The sequence below is a fragment of the Etheostoma spectabile genome, chromosome 17, assembly GCF_008692095.1.
Source record: "Etheostoma spectabile isolate EspeVRDwgs_2016 chromosome 17, UIUC_Espe_1.0, whole genome shotgun sequence".
NCBI lineage: Eukaryota > Metazoa > Chordata > Actinopteri > Perciformes > Percidae > Etheostoma > Etheostoma spectabile.
In genome coordinates this window covers 7,774,126-7,796,080 of record NC_045749.1, presented here as the reverse complement: position 1 = coordinate 7,796,080, position 21,955 = coordinate 7,774,126, and the positions used below count along the sequence as shown (strand labels likewise).

Here is a 21,955-nt window from a genome sequence, read left to right as displayed (position 1 = left end):
CACACACACACAAACATACATATTAGGATTGTGTTTGGTGAGTTTGAGGGTGAGGAGAGTGAGGGTTGGGCATGCATTTTGCAGCCATGCTGCAGTAATGAAATCAAAGACTGATGAGTGTGCAAACCAGGCTATTTACTCTGGCTGGCTCCAAAACAAAAAGCCACGATCCCCACTATCTTTCTTCCAGTGGCCCTTCCACCCCATCTCACAACATATGTCCCTCTGCCCCCCTCCCTCCCTCTGAACTCTGAGTTAATCATTTGGAAATAATTAAATTCAATAAAGCGGAACAGATTAAATAAGAAACAACGATTGGGCATTAAGGGGCAGGGTGTGTAGCAGTAGCTTCCTCCCCCACTGTAGGGAAGCACAAGTGATGTGCTAAAAAAAGAGATAGCGAGAGAGAGGCAGAGAGAGATAGAGAGGGAGGAAGGAATGACTTACAAGAGTTTCAGGGGGAGACAGAGCCAGAGACATGTGGGCAGCAGCGACAAAAAGGTATGACACAGGATGAGAAAAAAGCAAGGGAATAAAAGAGGGAGCATGAAAAGAGAGCAGAGAAGCATGAGGACTGGTTAAATATTCATAAAGGATGTGTGGTGCTGGCCAGTGACGTAGAGCAGTGAGGGAGATAGAGGGGACTATGGGAAAGAGGCAAATAACGAACATAGAGAGAGACACCCCCATGTTTTTCAGCACAGCTGGAGGCTTACAGCCAAGGCACAGACACAAACTCACAAATACAAATGTGCAATTATGGAGAAGCAAACACATGTGCATGCAAAGTTGCACATACTCTGCGGGCAAACCTCTCCTTTCACACAGAAAGGGATCTCTTTACTCTGAACATGTGCAAACTTTGTCATGAGTAAATTGCTGGCTTTCAATATTTTACTTACTGTTAACATATTCCATGAAAGATCAAAACCACCAATGGGTAAGCTGTCTTTAAATACATTCCTACTTCCCTGCCCTGTCTGTCCTGAGTCCATTGACTCCTACTGTCAATGTAAATCTGCGCTGTAGTTTTCAGAAAACGTTACTTTAACAGGAGAAGAGGACTTGATGGGTACAATTTTAGCCCCAAATGAAGACACATTTAGTGAGCTAGTAAGTATTTACGGCAGCACGATGGTGGATTGACACAAATAAATTACAGTGCCTATGTTCATTGTTATGAAGGAAACGTTGCCAGTGCAACAGTGTGGCTCATTGATATGATTTTAATGGTTTCCGGGCAACAATAGAGGTCTATGGCACTGAAGAGTAAGCTACAGGCTTTGGCTACACATGTCAAAATTGTTTGTAAAATTAATTAATTTCACTATTATTTCACTTTTCATGGGGTTTGTTGACAACAAGAAACAGAATATCACCAGACTCATCCTTCAAGGATGAAGTAAACTGGTTTAGAGTGGATTTTCCACAAATTGAATACCTATTGGCCACTGCCTCTAGAGAGAAAGCAGACTAATTTTGACCTTGATGAACAGATTCCACCTTTGTGCCGTGGTTTACACTGCATCACTTAACCACTGCTTGATATTTAAATACTTTTAGACCAAAATGAATAAACTTGCAATTCCCTCCACACGTTGTTTTCAAATTGAGATGATTTGTAAGTAGGACTGTAGTTCCTGCTGGACCTTTTCAATTATGTATCATTTTTTTTAAGTTGGCTCTGGACCTAGTATACTCCCTCTTGGCCTTGCACTGGAGAAGACGCTATTGACCGGGTTGCAGTGGATTGGACATAAACACTGTATTAGTGTGATTGGTTGGATAGAGCTGATCCACACTAGGGGCAGCCTGTCTGCCTGCCTGCCTGCTGCTGCTAACCAATCTCAGAGGGGGAATTGGAATTCAATTAGTCTGGCCAGAGGAGCAATATCTCTCTCTTTCTCTGTGTATTTTTGTTATCCAATCTCTTGGCCCTTCTCTAACTCGCTCTCTTGCTATGCTCACTATTCTCGTTCTCCCTTTCCTCCCCCTTTTCTCTTTTCTTCCTATCGCGGCTAGAATTTCCTTATGACTGCTGCAGCTAACCCGACTCAGAGTAGAGAGGGGAATTCAATTAGTCCAGCCTGAGGAGCCTTCTCTAGTTTACTATTCATTCTCACATTCTTGCACTTCATCTAATGGTCACTCGGATTTCTCCTCTCTCTTTCTCCCTCTCGTGGGTATTTTGTCTGTCCTGTTCCTGCCTGCTCCCAGCAGTAGTATAAATCCTTATCGATGAAAGAATAGGGCATGGGCGGAGAACAAAAGAAAAATAAATAAGAAAGCTAGAGGGAGAAATGGAGAATGATAGCCATAAGAGGTAGTTGACTTCCAGCAGGCTATTAAAAAGAGAAAGGGAAGATAAAAGAGGTGGGAAAGGGAGAGATGGACCTGTGAAGAGGAATGATGGGATAATGGAGTGATAAAGTAAGAGGTATAAATAACTGGTTATGAATGCAGCAAGAGAAATGGAGACACACAAAAACAAGAGCTAGAGGGTGGTAGAGAATTACAAGACATAGAGAGTGATGGACTGAGAAAATACAATAAGACAATAAGTATAAAACAAGGTATGCATATTTATATGTACAATAGAAGCCAGTGAAATATAGAAAATGAAGAGACAAGATATAAATACACAGAGAGACAGGAGAAAAAGTTGGAGGATAATATGAAATATATTCATCATGTACAGTATATCTGACTCCTGATGTGACAGATGTTCTGAAACTTAGTCAGCACATCCCTCCACTCGGCGCTCCCTACACCTCATCCATTATCAGGTTTCTCTTCCTGTAAACCCGCAAAAAGCCTGCATTATCACAAACTCATACAACACTACATTCTGCTCTTGTGAAAGTGCAGACGCAGGCTGCTTTCAAATCCCCTCAAAGTGGTAAATACAAGTCTTTAGACATCGCTCTTCCATCAAACTTGAGTGTTACCCACCATCACCGCTCACACACCTGTGGACATTTAATTGCTTTGAGTATTCAGTGGAGGGAAATGGTGAGGGTTGCCTGAAAGAACTTCAGATTGTATTAATATTGCTATGTGATGTGCACACTGTGCTCCGGCGCCTGCCAACAGCTTGCGCTATGCTCATCCACAAATCCCAGGAGTATCATGAGTAGTCCGCTTCCCTTTGACAAGCATCTACTCTCAGTACTTTGCATTTTAAAGTTGTAGAGGGTGTAAAGTTGTGTATTACAGTCTACTTAAAGAGAGAGAAGAGTGCTACATCAGAAAACAGCAGTGTTGCATACCGGGCATGATGTCAAAAGAAGTCGGCATATAGATTGAAAACAGATTTAAAGGGGAGCAACATGTGGTTGTACAATGTGTTCGCAAGTAATAGCTACAGTATGTTACCATGGGCTTCACTTCAAGACAGATTTCAACTGTTCCCTTTATTTTACACACTCAGGATTTTCTGAAATTTACAACAAGATTACCAATTAAGCTTTTTGCTTTTGTCAATAAGGCCCAGTTTCTGAATTATTAAGCAGGTGTACGGTAAATTAGGCTTGCCTAATTATCATACCTATGAAAACTTAACTCTCCAGACAAGCCTGGTAAAATATTTGCTTTAGGCTTCTTAAGTACTTTGGCTAGAATAATAAACCCAAGGCTTATTTACCATGTTATTCAAATACAATTAAATAAACATACTACCAAAAATCCCTATATTGAAATTATGAAAGGGGCTGAAGGATGAAGCCTCTTCACCATAGAGGCTGTGATGTAACTTGTGCATGCAAAGTAGTAAAAGTAGTATATTGTAATCTAACTGATGAAGATTGTGTAGTGTAAACTCCAGAAAATTTTAATTGATTTACAGTATATCTTGAGCTATATAAGCTGGATGGGCTGCTCTTTGATAATCTTTATTTAATGTCATGTTGCATTTTAATCTTGTTAATTTTCAGCACTTATGACAAAGAAAATTCACATTACTCTGCTTGTTTAAAATGTGCTGCGCATTTGTGAACATAGCGTCTTTCTCTTAACATCTTGATAGTTTTCATTGTAAATTGATTAAATTTAAGATTTATGTCTGATGTCTGTCATGTCATGCCTGGGCATTTCTTTAACCTAACTGATTTAGTCAGAGTACAATAGCTTTATGAAAATATTTCTGGTGTAGATTGTTAAAAACATTCAAGACAGGCTTTTTACACAGAGTCCTACTTTTCTAAACCTCCTTTATAAAACATACACTTATAAAATGTGATGTCTATTGCAATGTCTCAAATAAGCCTTCTGAACACCCTTAACAGATGAACCTTGTTAATTGAGATTAAAGATGGAGAGGAAGTTGCCTGTCCAACATAATAGTCACTATTCTCACACCATTAAAAAATATTTGTTATTTCACTTTTTTGGCATTTTGTTTATCTTTTGATGTGTGTTCCATAAGAATCAAAGCCAACACAACACCTGTGCTAATTTAAAAGGTGCTTCTTTTAGGACATTCATGGCAAGGACTTAGACAAAGCTGCTGATCTTATTGAGAGATAGCAGGGCAAAACCGCTTTTGATTAGCATGCTGTATGGGTAAGATTAGATGGCATGGAGGAGTGGTGGACAACTAGGGAGTTAAAGAGGTTTCAGGGCCAATCGTTCTCAACATCTTTTTGTCTTTTGAAGGGAATTGCCTTGGAGCAAGCAAATACTATTTGCAGTATTTTCTTTCTGTGTGTGTGTGTGTGTGTGTGTGTGTGTGTGTCTGTGTGTGTGAGTGCATGCATACCCACCTGACAGAAGGAACAAGAAAGAAGGAAAGTAGGTAAACAGAAAAGTTGTCCTGTGTACATTCATTTGTGTGTATGTGAGAGGGAGCTTTCAAAGCCCCAGAGAAAAAATACTATGCTTCTTATCTGTCCTTGTGTTTCAAGCGGGGATGAAAGCAATCTTCAAATGGCATCTGTAGTCAAGGTGTACTTGAACCCAATCAGCACCCGTCAGACCCAACTGGACCAGAGGAATGCTTCTGTGGTGAAGAAAGCTTAATGCCAATCAAACCAAACCCTCACATTCACACATCAATCAGGAATTCTCATACATTCTGGGGTAATAAGAGCACTAATATTGGACACCAGTTGCACCTCTGGAGGAATGACAGACAAACCCTCCAAGAGTGAATAGCACAGCTTTGAGGCAGCAACAGATGCAGGCAACTTGGTGGTGGGGGGGGTAGATCACACGGGGGACAGGCCCACCCATATAACGGGTTGCTCATTTGATTCACTGCCAAAAAGACAAACAACTTCACATCCCCCTTCAACCACCTCCATCCTTCACAAGGTTTTTCAATCTTTCATTTCTCTGAACTTCAGAGTACACGTTGCCAAATCAGCTCACATACAGGCCATTCGGGCTGATATTGCTAAATGTCATCGGCAGTGCAAGCTAAGGCTGAAACACATGCAGACTCTGTAAATCTGGTGGTAATGGACAAGGTTTGGTTAATTAAAATAATGAGGTGTGGGTTGCACATGCGCCAGCCATAAGGTAGCGATATATTGCACTTTATCACAGAGTAACATATTTTAGGTAAAGCTTGAGTAAAACATTAAGATCCATTGGTGGGAGTCCTTCCTTATCCTTAAACACAAGTTTGTGTTTTATGTTATACGGATTGTAAAGCCATTTGAGGTAAATTATGATTTTACTTTAAATAAATTACTTTACTTGATATACCTGAGCAGACACCTTCTGGATCCAACAATAAGTACTGTAAATGTATATGATGTATCTTCAAATGAACTCATTTACTTATTCCTCATGCACACATTTAAGTGTGCAATGTGTTGAATATTGAATTTTTGTTTATATAGTTAAGGCAGCATCAAGTCCACTCTATTTTATAGCAGGACTACATTAAAAAAAGTGCATCAAAACTTCCAATCAGTCATGTAAAGAGGCTTTTACGTGTGTGTGTACGTGTGTGTGTGTGTGTGTGTGTGTGTGTTTTTGTGTATGCTGGTGAAAAATTTAACAAAAATAAAAAAAAATCTGCTAAGACTGTGTGGCTAAGTCTTGATAATAGTGTGCAACATTTCAGTGTAGATGCAGTGTTTGTAAGAGAAAACATCTTTTGAGTGTTATGAATTATTAAAGAGAGTAATCATTTGCCTACACTTGGCTAAGAAAAGGGAATTATATTGTATTCTGTTAATCAGGTTAGAATAGGCTACGTGCCAACGACTGTGTGGGTTATAATGATAAACTGCCCACTTAAACCCAGCTTTGGTGGACATGGAGTGGTTAACATAATTTGGAGAGCCTATCCCACGGAAAGCGGAAAAAGGGCACTGCCATGGCCAAATGTTGCTTTATTACAGTTCCAACCTCTGATGCTACGCAGCTCAAAAACCTGGTGTAGGCAGCAAACTGCTCCGCTTTGCTTTTATTTATACTTTAAAGATTAGGACACAAAAGGTGGCACTTAGCGCAAAAAAAACATTTAGACAGCGCAGGAGGGGGCCCTTTCCTGCTGTGTAACCATGGCAACATCATGTGTAGTAAGTGAAAGGTGGTTTGCAGCAGTTTTCTTCTGATGCTGGTGCTGGCCTTTGTGCTTTCATGCTTAAACATTTTAGTTGTTGAACTCTCACTTAATGATAATTGTATCACACTATGTATGTGTTACGTCCTGTGTAAATATGCTGTGAGCTTATCGCACCATATTTTAACTCAAAACATGTCTGTGCATACATTGTTTTCTAAGCACATGTTCCAAGTTTTAAAGCCCTGAACTACTTAAAATTTCTAGGCAAGGCAAGGCAAGGCAGCTTTATTTGTATAGCACATTTCAGCAACAGGGCATTCAAAGGGCTTTACACAAAATCATTAACAGATAAAACACAAGTACAAACAGTTAAAAGTCATAAGCATTAAAAATCAATAAGACACATGAATAGACAGTTAAAAACAAAATAAACATTAGGACACATAAAAACACAGAATGAAAGTTACAGTGCAGCATAAAGAAATGAGCATTAATTTAAAGAAAGGCAGCATCAAAAAGAAAGTCTTCAGCCTTGATTTAAAAGAACTGAGAGTGGCAGCGGATCTACAGGTTTCTGGGAGTTTATCCAGATATGAGGAGACATAGAAACTGAAGCTGCTTCACCCTGTTTAGTTCTGATTCTGGGGACAGAAAGTAGACCTGTCCCAGATGACCTGAGAGGTCGGGGGGGGTCATAGTGTAGTAGCAGATCAGAAATGTATTTTGGACCTAAACCTTTTAAGGGATTATAAACTAGCAAGAGTACTTGAAATTAATTCTTTGAGACACGGAAGCCATTGTAAGACTTCGAACTGGAGTGATGTCTCCAGTCTCTTGGTCTTAGTGAGGACCCGAGCAGCCGTTCTGAATCAGCTGCAGCTGTCTGATTGATTTTTAGGGAGACCTGTAAAGACCCGTTACAGTAGTCAAGTCTACTGAAGATGAAGCATGGACCAGTTTTTCCAATCCTGTTGACACATAAGTCCTTTAACCCTTGAATGTTCTTTAGGTGATAGTAGGCTGACTTTGTAATTGTCTTAATGTGGCTTTTAAGTTCAGGTCTGAGTCCATGACTACACACCAAGATTTCTGCTTGTCTGTGGTTTTTAACATTGTTGTTTGAAGCTGAGCGCAGACTTTTAATCGTTCCTCTTTTTTTCCAAAAACAACTACCTCAGTTTTTCCTTCATTTAATTTCAGAAAGTCTGGCACATCCAGTCGTTAATTTGTTTGATGCAGTTAGTCATTTTTGTATTTGATATAGTCCCCTGGCGATAAGGTTATGTAAATGTGTGTCATCCCGATAATATGGTAACTTATTTTGTTTTTCTCCATAATCTGAGCCTGGAAGCATGTAGATGTTAAACAGAAGAGGCCCCAGAATGGAGCCTTGCGGAACTCCGCACTCATATTTGTACGCTCAGATGTATAATTACCTTTGACACAAAGTAATCCTCTTCTTAGTAGGATTCAAACCAGTTTAGTACTAAGCCAGAAGTCCTACCCAGTTTTCCAATCGGTCTAGTATATGTCATGGTCGACCGTGTCAAATGCAGCACTGAGATCAAGTAATACTAAGTTGAATTTTGCCACTATCTGTGTTAAGGTGGATGTCTTAAACTTTGACAAGAGCCGTTTCAGTGCTGTGGTGTGGTCGGAAACCCGACTGAAATTATCAAAACTGTTGCTTAGTGACAAGAAATGGTTGAGGTTGAAGAACTTACTTTTTCAATGATTTTACTTAAAAACGGAAGGTTTGATATTGGCCTATAGTTGCTAATATATATTAAAATAATTTACTAAAATAGTTAAGCTTAAGTGGACATACAGCATAACACACAATAGATATTACTTGTTTTATTATTTTTATTTGATTTATTTATATTAAGTGATTAATTTGTGGTAAAAAGAAAGAATTGGTCGTTTAATCCTCATCAATTAGAAGAATAAAAATTAGCATAAAACAAAAAGAAAGAGAGAGAGAAAAAAACAGCCTCTCCTGGAACCATCACCTTATTGTGGTGGAGAGGTTTGTGTGTCCCTAATAACATGAGGGCTGTGTTGTCTGGAGCTGTGTGCTCCTGGTAGGGTCTCCCATGGCAACGTGATCTCAGGTGAGGTGCCAGACAAAGAATGGTTCAAAAACCCTGTATGAGTGAACGAGGTAGAGAGGGGGTGACCCTGCTTGGAGGAAGCCCAGGGCCCCTGTCTGGAGCCAGCCCCAGACGGAGGGCTCGGCCGCGAGCGCCTGGTGGCCGGGTTTGCCTCGGCGCCCGGCCAGGCACAAAAAAAAAAACATGCAGTCACAGCATTCCATACTCCAGCATTCATTAATTTAATTGGAGGTTAGTCTAGTGAGTTCCCTAAAAAAAGATATTACTGAAAATGCAATGTAAAACAACAGAAGCTATGATGCTTATCACAAAAAAAACTATTTCCACTAGGACAAAAAAGAACAAAAGCAACTAATAGATTATCAATTTCATTGTATTCCATTGAAAAAAAGAGTTTTGCACCAGCCTTAATGAAAACATTAGTGAAGGAAATGGTTAGCCCTGCTAGCGATTGAGCTGGGCTCCAACAATTGATTGCCTATAGAGAATCAAGTGGAAACTGGCAAGCAATGTTTAAATGGTTATCATTAGTATCAGCTTGTCAATGGGCAGAATTAAGTCAGAACCTATCCTAGAATCAGAATCAAATCTGATCAGGATACCAATGACAAGTAAGGGTCGGTATGACTTACAAATGATCCTCCTTGAGCAGTTCATTATAACTTTAGGAAAGTGATAAGCAATTGGTACTACAACATCCCCAACACTGATCAATATTGCAATCTCTTTGTTACAGTTTTTGCCGATGGCTTACACACTGAAATCAAAATTATTACACAATTTTTCAAATTTTAAAAGGAACAACACATTGGCCCAGATATACACCACTAGAAGCACAATGTCTGCCTCAATTTTTTTGCAAAACAATACACACAATGAATTGCAAAACACCAAACACACTTGAATACATTAGACACAGAAGTATGATGTCATGATGTCACTTCCTTGCAATTCCAAAACACTCAAATTGCCACACCTATGACCCAACATAGCCATCAGGTGCGCAAACACATTATTGCTTAACTGTAGACACACCATTCAGCAGCAGGTAAGTTTAGTATTTTCTGTACGGTATTTTCAGTTTTTTTAGATCTATTTTTTTACTGTAATTGTAACCTGAATGTTTGTTGGTTTGCTGTGCTAACAGTGTTATGCACACTACTGTAGTACTGTAGCATGGAAACTTGGCCATGTTTTACTGTGAGTCTCCGTACTGGGGCACTTTCCCAGTGGGCCAACATGCTTTTTGGGCTGACCGCCAAGACTTTATTTATTTTTTATATAAGTTGTTTTTACCTGGCCCATGAACCGGCCCATAAAAGAGGAAGGCCTAGATTGGCTAGACTAGATTTTGTCAAAAATATCACATAGACTAGGTTTTTTTCTGACAGACACGGCCCATGAAACACGTAGCTCAGCTCCCCATTAGTTGTTTTCTTAATTGACACTGGACTGGCCCAATCATATCTTTAAACAGCACCCTCTTTGGGATTTCTGCCTGCGTGCAGTTTCAGTGCGCATCTGCCAGGCTAGAATAGTAATAGAGGTCATGTAGAAGAAACACAAAGGTGGTGCAGAGAACCTGTGTTAGAAAAAGAAACAGGCAATTCAGGCAGACGCTTCCAAATGTGTCAAATTGACAGACATGTTCGGCAGCAGCAAGACCTTCATCAGCTCCCGTGGCTGATGATAGTGGTGGTGGTGTCGGTGGCACTGGCATGCACAGTGAGAAGGAGACTCAAGAGGAGAGGGACAGAGATAAGAGAGTGAGGGTAGAACCTGCGGTAAGCAGACCTCCCCGTAAAAACACTTTGCCCCTTGATAAAACTGAGCCAAAAACCATTGGTGGAAAAAACTGTTGGTGATAACACTACAACAATAAAAGAAGTAGGCATGCTATACTGTATGATTGCATTAGTCAGACTTTTTTTGAGATTGTTGCGGCCCAAATGCCTGATACTGCAGGAGCTTTTGTGAAGAATTGCGATAAAAGTTGTCTTTTGTATGTTTATTGCAATGAAGTTGCGAGAGACAGAAAAAGGTTTTTTTGTATAGTTCTTTAAAAATAAAAAGTAAACTTGTTTTTGGAAGAATAAAACTACTGCAGGCTGAGTTTTCCTAGTAACCTTAAAAAGGCTAACTGGGCTGCACATGTTGGTATAATATGAAACTGGCTTGTGGATTTAAGACAAAAAATAATAATTTATTGAGTGAATCAAATTTGAACATGTCTGTCAGTGGCTTGTTGATCTTTACATTGTTGGTAATTTTCTATCCTGGCCTGGGACACACATTCATACGGTTGGATAAAGTACTTATTGGACTTTAACTTATCATTGGAGTTACAGTAACGAGCATAAGCTGTCTTCAATTTAGGCCATCCTGTACGTCGCATCTCCGTTTTTTTCTACATCCATCGTGTGTGTATGTGTATGTGCACGAGTCGCAGGGGAAACTCAGCAGCCCCGCCCGCCGCAGAGAGCCGACCAGATTGAAACAGCAGCCACTTTCAGTGACATCCGAGTGAAAAATTGTTACAGCATACATTGCTGTTAAAATGTATACAGGTTGGCAGGACGGTCTGACATGTTTTGCACGGTCTTACGCTGTACGTTTTGTTGGTAAATGTGAGACGTTTGAGTCACGCACGTCTCAGTAAACAAGGAAATAAATATGGCCACATATGTGTGATGTCAACCCGTTCTCCCTCTCGCTTGGTCATTGGCTCTCAAAGTCACATACTGATACAAAGTCCGGTACGTGGGACTGCTGGGATCGGTTGAAGTTGCGTGAAATTACGGCTAATGGTCAAATTTGCAAAAACGTTGCAGTGATTGCTCAAAATTGCAAGTTGCACCAAAGTCATGATGATTGGTTGAATTTGCGTGAATTGTCGCAATCAAGACATTGCAAAATCCTGGAGGAACTGATTAGTTTGGCTAAGTGCACGTGTGTAGGGTTGGCCGGTCTGGGCCAAAATGCCGGGGCCTATTTTTGGTCTCAGTTTGTCCCTGGTCGCCATGTTGACACGTTGACTGATTTGGGTATATAGAGAGAAATAAATTATCTTTTCCTCAGTCTGCAGCATTGATCTTGTGTAGTGTTTGGTGAACTTATTGTACTTCAACTGTGATGAGGTGTTTAGAGAGTCCTGGCACACATACAGTCTTCACTCCCACCCACACTGGACTAACATCAGTTTGCAAACAGGGCCGACAGGTCTGCATTCTGCTCTGACTCACCTGGAGAGCCCTGGCTCATATGTGAGAGTGCTGTTTGCAGACGTTAGTTCTGCATTCAACACAATCATCCCCAGTAGAATGGCGGACAAACTGCGTGACCTGGGTGTGAACACCAACATCTACAAATGGATCAGGGACTTCTTAACAGACTGGCCCCAGACTGTCAGTTTAGGGTCTTATCACTCCCCAGTCCTGACGGGCAACACACTGGAGCACCTCAAGGTTGTGTGTTGTTGAGGCCCATCCTGTACATACTGTACACCTATGACTGTACACTGACCCATAACACAAACTTTTATTTCCTGAGGACCCTGTGGCGAGCAAATCTCACACAGCAGCTGCTTCTGTCCTTCTACTGATGCTCTATGGAGAAAATCCTCTCTCATGGCATTCAGGTGTGGTTTGCTAGCTGCACCATGACCGACAGGAAGGCCCTTCAGAGAGTCACTAAAACTGCACAGGGCATCATAAGCATACACCTACCCACCCTAGAAGACATTCGCAAGCCAAAAGGAAGCTAGCAACATTAGTGTTGTGTAACTGGTTCAAACAGAATTAAGTCATACGGAACGTGTACGTTTCATATGGTAACAAAATATGATTTTTATAAATTAGTGTATACTTTTTGCAAGAGTGTTTAATTTTGCAAAAGGTCTGAGGGTTTGTGCTAATTGGGTGTGTGGTTGTGCTAATTGGGTGTAGTGTTCTGAAAAAACGGTCCCTGTTTCAAAATAGTGCTTAAGCATTCAGAAAAAATTGTAATAGAAACAGCAGCAGTATATCAGCACAAGATTACCTTTGACCTTTCTATAAAATCAACACAATATGACTGTCATTTTTAAAGCTGCTCAGATGAGGAGGAGATTAAGGCATTTCAAAGTTAAAAGCAGGAAGCTACAACACACTTGGGGTTTACTGTTTATGCGTTTGTGTGAGTGTGTGTGTGCGTGTTTGTATGCGTGCGTGCCTGCGTGTGCATGCATATGTTAATATAGAGTATGTGTCTTTATGTGCATGTAAGAAATAAATAAATGAAAGGCGTGAAAGATATGTTTCTGTGTGGTCCTTTGAGATCCAAGCATCTGTGTAAAAATAACTAATGACAGATTAGCCCTTAGAAAATCACCGAAGATAGAATACAGACCTATAAAGTTTATTACAGTCCCCTCTACATCTTTTGATCCTTTTTCTTCCTGTTTCTCTCACTTCTTACCAACATTACTGCACAGTTACACACAGAAAACCTTCAAACACAAAAATGCAAAACACACACACACACAAACTCAAAAAGCTATTTAAATTGTAACAATTCCAGATATAAAATTCATGGTGACACGGAGTACAGGGCTGACACAAAGTGTATGTCAGCTCCAATCAAGAAGTATTTGTGTGCTCTTTTGTTTTTTCTCACAATGCAGTGTTTATCTCAATCACTTCACGGCTGCACAGGCTCATCCACACTAACTGGCAGTGAGCAGCATCCTCGGAATTTAGTGTCTCACACATCAAACAAAGACCTAAAAGCACAAAAGGGACTGCTAATTAAATATGGATGGGGCTAAACTTATGGCTTAGGACATTTTGCCAGCAGGGCCAATGAGAGCATGGAACCACTTCTTTTGTGTGTCACTATCTATCTTATCTTATCCAAGGCTAATGTTGGTCATTGAATTTACTAAAATGGTTTATACGCAGTGGTGAATACTGACTGCAAGTACATTTACTCAAATACTGTGAATGTAAATTGGAGAAACTTAGTATTTATTTTTTTCATCTTTTGCAACATAAATATTGTACTTTTTACTCCCCTACCATTTCTCTCAGAGATATAGCTACTACTTATTAGATTGAAATGCCCATATTATTCTCATTTTTCAGGTTCATAATTGTATTTTGAGGTGGTACCAGAATAGGTTTACATGGTTTCATTTTATTTTTTTTAAACACCATATTTTTGTTCTACTGCTCATTGCTGCAGCTCCTCTTTTCACCCTGTGTGTTTGGGTCTCTGTTTTAGCTACAGAGTGAGGCGTCACACTTCTATCCCATCTTTGTTGGGAGTCACATGTAGGTACTGCTAGGTACTGCGCTACTAGCTAGAAGCTAGCGTTGCTAGCGGTTAGCCGCCTCGTTCTCAATGGCAAAAATACTGCTACAACACACACAAGTTCATAATCTACAAAAGAAATTGTATAGAACTACTTACATGCCCCTCATCTCTCCCACGCAACGTTGAAAGTACGCCCTCGTTTAGAAGAAGTCTCCCAGCTAATCCTGCCTTGTACTGACCAAAGTTAGAGAAACAGCTAGCTGATGTCGTATTAGCTAAAGTGGTTAGCACACACCAAATGTTTCGGCCAATGATGTAGACAGCTCTGCCGATGCTGAACACCTCACCCGGAGACTGAAGGCAGGATACATTCATAAACCGTATGTATTTGGTATGTGTATGAATTGTTTGTATGTGTGTGGAAGCACCAGAAACACAAATTAACACCCCAAATCCCAGAAAAAGTGAATTTGTTTTATTTAAAATCTTTGGATAAGGCTGGGGAATATACTACATTGTTAAAGATTAAAACCAATTTAGTTTTAGACCCTTTACAAAAAAGCAGTGTATATGAGTTCAGATATCTACATTATTGAGTTGTTAGCAGTTCCTCCAAGGACTGATTTCCCTTTGAAACTTTTCAGATGTTGTAATCTAAATAACAGTTGGAGACCCAAAGAGGTAAAATTATCTAATTTCAGTAAAGACAACAAAGACTACAGAATAATCCAAAAAATGAATACAAATGTGTGTGGTAAAATGATCACGTTTCTTCTTTACATCCCTTAATCATCTCACAACCACCAAGAAATACCTTGTGACACATTGGAGAGGGCACACACTAAACTAACTGTATGTAAAAACCTAGCATCTTAAAAGCGTAGTTCTGATTTTTTTAAGTGGGGTTGTGTGACGTACCTTTCCATTGTTAATGTATTAGCTACGCCAAAGCTTAGAAATGTACTATGTTGGATGGGGGCAGCAGTTTAATGCATTTTAGCTATCTAAATATGCCTCCCGTGAAGAAAAATCAATATCAATTTAAGTGTATAAAATATTTAGAATATTTTAACTGCTTTACTTTGTGGCAAGACAGCCCTTTTTAAGTTTACATAGGGGAAGATATAGATTTGTTTTTGGTTAACCTTCTTTAGGTGGCTGAAATACATTTAGCTGCTGCCCCCATCCACAGCAGTACTGTACATTGTGTAGCTTCTGTGCCTTTCTATCCTGCTTCTTCTCCAAACTGGGGGCATGTTGACCACCATTTACTGTAGGTAATACACTGAATATTGATAAGTATGTTATACAACCCTACGTCGAAAAAATCCAAAACTATCCTTTTAAACAACAATGACAGTAAAATGCTATATAGCTTACAGTGATGCATCTGTGACAATCTATTTAAAGATCACATATGAGTCAAAGGAGCAATTATCCTTTTCATTTTGAAACTTTAACAAATAAATGTTTATAATACTTGTATTTAGTAGTAATTTACTTGTAATAGAGCATTTGTACATGTTCATGTTGCATATAGGTATTTTAACAGTAAAGGATATGGGTATTTCTCCCACCACTGGTCCTTATGAGTCGTTGTTACATATATTTAGTTCTTCCTAGGAGCAATGAATGTGCAAATGATGTGTAGCCCTGAACAGACTTCCCAATGGGCTTTACTTGTGATGTTATGAGAATCAGCTTTAATGGACAATAAGTGTGAACACAGGGAATTTGACTCTGGCTTTTTGTGGCTCTCAAAGTACAACAAAGGTAACAACAAGGTAAACATAAAAATTGTCTACTATGTACTGATGAAAGTGAAAGTGTAAATTTACATATACACATACTTACATACATACACACAATGTAAAGCTTATCAAATACAGCTGCATATTTTATCACCATACAGGTCCTTACACACACAATAAGGACCAGTGACAAACAGAGCAAGGGAACTCTCCCTGGAGAGCTGCTATAACAAGCAGGCCTGTCTAAGCAGATGGCAGTCATGAGGTGTGATATGGCCGAGTGCACTTGACTTAATGTCAGATCACGCTTTCACATTAAACTCAAAGCGGAATAGATGGTTTAATTAAGGCCTCATTTTGGTGATGGAGAAGAATGGCATAGTGAATATATTGGAAGACATTTGATGCTTACAAAAAAAGGTCAAAGAGAAAAAACACAAATCAGGGAACAGCTTCCTCCCAACGTAATAAAAGTTTCTTTAAAAAGATACAGCCCCCGGATGGGGAGAGAGAAATCAGAAATGAAAGCAGGAATATCTGGTAAAAGGCACAATGTGCTTATATCATGCTGCAAGGAGAAATGAGATGGAGGATTATCTAACCTCACAAAACTGAGCTGAAATTATATGAAAATGACAAGCAGTGGGACACTTTAGTGAAAATGGGATAAAAGAGTAATTTGAATTTTGTTAGATGGTGTCATTGTTATATCTTCATGTTACACAACCATGGCAGTCAAGCCAGATTTCTGTCACGTATTTGTGTACTGTGTGAACACATTTGCCAATGTATAGCAAGCACTATCACATTCCCAGTTGCCTTCAGCTTTCTACACTCGATGCAGATATAAGCAACCTACACACATTACCATACACACAGAGTCTTGTATAGACACACATGCACACAGACAGTCATTCACACTATCATTGGGCACGGCTCATAAGGAACATCCATCAGCACTGAATACACACTTGCGAATCTAACGCTCAATAAAGCAAATATAAACCTCCAGTTTCTGCTATCTGTCTTCAGCAGGAGCCAAAGCTGTGACAGAAAGCAGAGAGAAGATTAGAGAAAAGAAGAGAAGAGAAGAGAAAAGAAAAGAATAAAAAAAGATGAGTACCGGCCACAGCGATGCATATCCAAATGAACTTTCCTGCAATAGGTGTATGAAATAAGGCCCCATTACACATATTCCACAACATATCTAAAGCCACATGCACAAACAGACACCTTGATCCTCCACTAATAGACAATTCAGAGGTGAGGAGTAGTTTGACAAACTGCATTAAGCAGAGGCTGAGTCTTGGGAGAGGAATTAAATCCCATATTTCTCATGTCTCACTGGTTTTCTTTTCTCTCTTTTTCTTTATTTTTCTGTCATCATCTCATCTCATTGTCATTTTTCATAACATCATTGAGTTTTTCCTTAGATGCCATATACAACCTAAATGCCAAATTGTGTGTTTCGGAAATGTGTGTCTGTGTATTTGCACTCATACTTTTATACTTATATGCAAATGTGTAATGCAGATAGCCTAAGTGTGTGTGTACCTGCAAGACATGCTCTATTACTTATGAGTAAGTCAACTCATTTTGTCTGTGTATGTGTGTGTGTAAGACCATCTTTGTTAGAAGAAACAACTGCCCTGATCATTTAAGTGACATACTGTATAGTTACACTGAAATGCGACATCAGAAGGAGTGTGTTGTGACACCACTGCCAAAGGTGTAAAGCTGTGTTCAGACTGGATATAAAGAGAACTTAGATGTGGTGATTACAGATCATATTAATGCAAAGATATGACACACTTACAAGTGAATGCTCTCACACACACACTGTGAGAGCCTTCACTGTATATGAAATGCTTTCATATACTGTACACTACTGAAACATTATACGCTCACATACTATATTGAAACCTCACAAACATACAAGTGAAATTATCTCATATACACTACTGAAACGTTCTCATATACACTAATGAAACACTCATATACACTACTACCTATGGCCTTTGTCACTAGACCACAAAAGGATTTTTGGAGGTTTGGAGAGTAAGACACAAAGAGGACTCAGAGGGAAGATAGAAGAAAATATATATTTAAATAAGGATTACATAAGATGTATTATATATTTTTGGTCTCAGCACTCATCTCAACCATCAAATTCCAGCAACAGGAAATAACGGTACTCTTTTACTCAGATTCCTTTTCTCTTGTGCTGAAATGTTTGGTAAATGTAAAATATTACCAAAATCTTATGTTATGTTATATTAGTGTGTTACAGCAAAAAGCAATAGATTGCATTGCCGTAATTGATTTTACGTTTGTCCCAACACTGATAATATACAAGTAATATACAGTATATGTTTATAACTAAGGCCAATCAATCAGAAATTACTTTGAGGGGCATACAGGTGGCACGGGAATAAACTTCCTGTCCACCATTGCAAAGAGCTGCAACTGCTACATCTCCCAATATCTTGCGCACAGTGTTTGTATAAGCAACAGATACATATAATATTTCAAAGAACTCGATGTGCCTGAGTCTGCCCAGCATGAAACTGTTTTTATGCAACTGATTTTCTCCTTCTCAGTGTGTTTGTGGATCTTGGGCGCTTAGAAGACGCTCCGGTTTTCCTGCTCCCTCATGAGAAAGGTTGAGCTTGAGTGAAATCAGCCAATAAGACCTTCACTGGCCCCTGTGGCAGCCGACACACACAGCTGATTTTCTCTAGCTAACTGCTTGACCATTGCTGATTTCCCTCCTCACTCTCCAGCCATTTATGACTCTGCCTTGTGTTATCATAGCCCCCAGGTGAGGTCATGCTTCCCTGGAAGGAAAGAGGGAGGTAGAGACCGATAAGGCAGTGATGGAGGGAGAGAGGCAGAAAAAGAAAGAGAGAGAGAGATGAAAGGATGAAGAGTTAATGAAAGGGAGGTTTGGGTATGGAGATTTCACAGATTAAGTCAGTGGCGCCTGATGTCATTGATGTCTCCCCCCCCCGCCATGCATCTCTGTACACAGAATAGTCGATATTACCAACATCTATGCACAGTATAATCAACCGATCATTATTTTTGCACAAATCAAAACATGTTGGAGGAAATGCGATGTTTAAGATGCCAATGTGAGGAAGTAATTGGGTGTTTCAGTGGGAGCCACTGAAGCATGATGGTGCATTATCAATAAGCATCCTGCTTTGTGGAGGATGAAGATTTCCATCAAACATTAAGCATGGCTGCAGCTATAACTAATGCTTCTGTGTTTAAGTCTATCAGGTTCTGTGATAGCTCGTGCACAGAGGCTGATCTTTTTTTCATTTTACATTCAGCACCTTCTTCCCTAAATGCATCAGAATTCCTGTAGTTATATTAGTGGAAGCATGTCAGTGTATTCAGTGGAGCATCCAGGGATGAAGGGTGCTTTTTAAAATAGTAGAAGGAGTTATTTCTTTGTTGGGGAGATTTATTATGCTTTGATTCCGATCCCCTACCATGTCAGCTCACAACCAAGATAAGTCAGAGCTTGCTTACACAAGCTCACACAAAACAGGAGGAGAATTTGGAGCTCAAACTATTCCACCGCTAAGCCCAGATGCTCTTTGCGCAGGGATGCACACTAAGATAGGTGACATTTGTTTAGGCATATTCAAACAATGACAGACACTCTATCGATCCAACATTTCAAATGGTGATGTCATTGATATGCATGAGAAAATTTACAAAGAAATATCAGTGAACAAACTAAAAAACAAAAAGACAGATGGCCAAGAAAAAAAAGAGAGTGGACTTAACAGATACAAATGTATAGTTATATCATTGTGTTCCCTAAATGTAGCTCAGTAGCTTGTAATAAAAAACTTTATAAAAAATAATGGTCAAACTATAAAACATATTATCTTGCTTTAGCTTCCACTTTCCTGAAAGCCAATGTCGATGAGAACAATTGTGAGTTACTGTACAACATGTAGGTGGTGAATGTTTCCAGTCATACACAACTACTCACCCTACTCACTTCTATTTACAGCGTGCAGGAAAATCATTGGATGATATTCGTATAGTCTGCATATACAGGAGAAGACAGTGTTGGCTGAACTCAGAAGACTTGTTTGTTTTGTGCTGAGTTGTGGGCTGTCCAATGTCAAGAAACCGAGGCCTTTATTTGTTGGAGGACTACTCTGAGATGAACCATTGGAGCATAATCCTGCTAATTGTGCAATGGGAAAAAAAGGTCCTGCAGTGATACAGAATGCACTTAATACCTTTGCCATTTCATATTCTGAGAGGATGTCAATAACAAATATCTCAAAGTGAAATATTTATTTAAAATTTACATTTTGACGAGATATTTATACATGCTACAAGTCTCTTTAAATTTACATTTTGACATGACTTTTATATTTATGTATTACACTGAGCTTTCCCATGCTCTTTTGGCAAGCAATTTGTGTTCCACATCTCAATTTGAAAGCTTGTTCAAGTGTTGTAGCAGGAGGAGCTTTTATTTAGATTGTCAACACATTCCATCCACACTGTAGCGTAGATTTCACAAATAAGCGCAGAAGCTTCTGTGTGGAGTGACATCCTAATCCTAGCTTCAGAGTAGCTCTAAGTGAGGGAAGGACATTTTAATCCTTGGATTTCAATTTAAGTCTTGGTTTGGTTACAATCTGCAGAACGTGTGTCTTTTCATTAGTTTGGAAGGATTAAAAGAAGTGGATATATTCCCCATCCAGCCCATCATTTCCATCAGTATTCATAACCTCCGAGTCAGATCAGGCAAGAGATTCTGTTTCGATTAAACTTTGCTCACTCTGGGACGACATTTATGTGAGAGGACAGCTGATATTTTCACACTGTAATTACAGGCATAGGTCAATGAAACACAAAGGCAGCTGCCGCATGGCCGGTTCTTATTGCGCAGCAAATCAGTGCTGCTGACCTGACCAACAGAGTTCAAGACCACCTTGAACCAGAGCTGCGTATATTGGAGGAACAAAAACGTGTAAGGATAATCCTCATTAATTCATTCCTTTGTAATTCCAGAAAGGAAACTGAATTGCTGTTGCTAGCTGTGTATATTATCTGATCAACATATTTCTTTGTTTTTAAAATATTTTCCTGAATATCTAATTGATTTATGCCCTGCCATAAGCTATGTGCGTGTGGTAAATGTGCTGAACACTAAAAGCCATACAAGTTAAAACACTTTCTGGTATTAGATAAGTCATCTTTTCTATTTTAACTCACATAAACTGTCACGGGAAAACAAGAGGATTTGGCATAAAAGGCGAAATATCAATGTTATCAACTCCATCAACATTTTCATGCTTTTTCTTTTTTATTGACTCAAATATTTCTCAAAAATAAAAATGGGTAGAGCAATGCTCTCACGTGATGTGGTTGGTAGCAGGGCTGTAGTAAAGACTACCTTTGTCGAGTCCAAGACAAGTCAAAGACCAGGACCAGTCGAGAACAAGTCAAGACCGAGTCCAAAAAGGTTTGAGTCCAAACCAAGACCGAGTCCAGGACAGAAAATATATAGTCTTTCTATAATAAAATTTGATTTTGGCAGAATTGGCGGGCATCTTCATTTGTTACGGTTACTGTTATGTTTGTGCTTGTGAATCAATGGAAATAAATGGCAATAATGTTAGTAATGCAGGGCATGTGAAGATAATCTAGTGGGTTAGGGTTAGGGTTGGACTTGGTCAAGACCAAAAGCCATATTTGGCAAGACCAGTGGCAGAGACCGAGACAAGTCCAAATCCAAGTACTACCAAGTGTCCGTGACCGGACTCGAGTACTACAGCCCTGGTTGGTAGGCAAGAATTGCACATTTACATATGTTTTGTTAAAAATGTTTTTACTGCATGCCTTGCTTGACTATTTTTTGCTGCAGGCTCTCACCACCAAAGAATTAATATCCTTCGTTTTAGTCTTCTGTACAACTAGCAGTCGTTCTCAAAAACTGCATTATTTGATGACAATTGCCACCTTAGATTGATTAAAGTGAGGGCCTGTTGAACTGTAAGATGAGTTTATTACAGATCAGTTTGCCTCTATCATTTCAACTTCTCCTCTTTATCGATTGGCTTTATTGATCTTGAAGTCAAAGTATCAAATTACTAGATGTAGTCTAGAACAGAAAAGCAAAAATTGTTGATTTCACAGAGCCAAATCAGGTACATCTTATCAACAGTTCCAAACTTGTTTTTCTTTCGATAGCCTTTAAACCCTTATTTGCATATTGCTAAATTTAAGCAAAATCTTTC

The 21,955-nt window shown here is 39.3% G+C and overlaps 1 protein-coding gene and 1 long non-coding RNA gene across 4 annotated transcripts in view; one reads left to right on the top strand and one right to left on the bottom strand.

The window, feature by feature from the left end:
* Positions 1-21,955, bottom strand: part of grid1a (glutamate receptor, ionotropic, delta 1a) — a 251,913-nt gene that overhangs the window by 195,278 nt on the left and 34,680 nt on the right. The gene's annotated exons all lie outside the window — the stretch shown is intronic.
* Positions 11,662-21,521, top strand: LOC116705118 (uncharacterized). Its single transcript, XR_004335853.1, has 3 exons — positions 11,662-11,749; positions 17,412-17,415; positions 21,511-21,521. It is a non-coding gene; the product is annotated as an uncharacterized LOC116705118 (long non-coding RNA).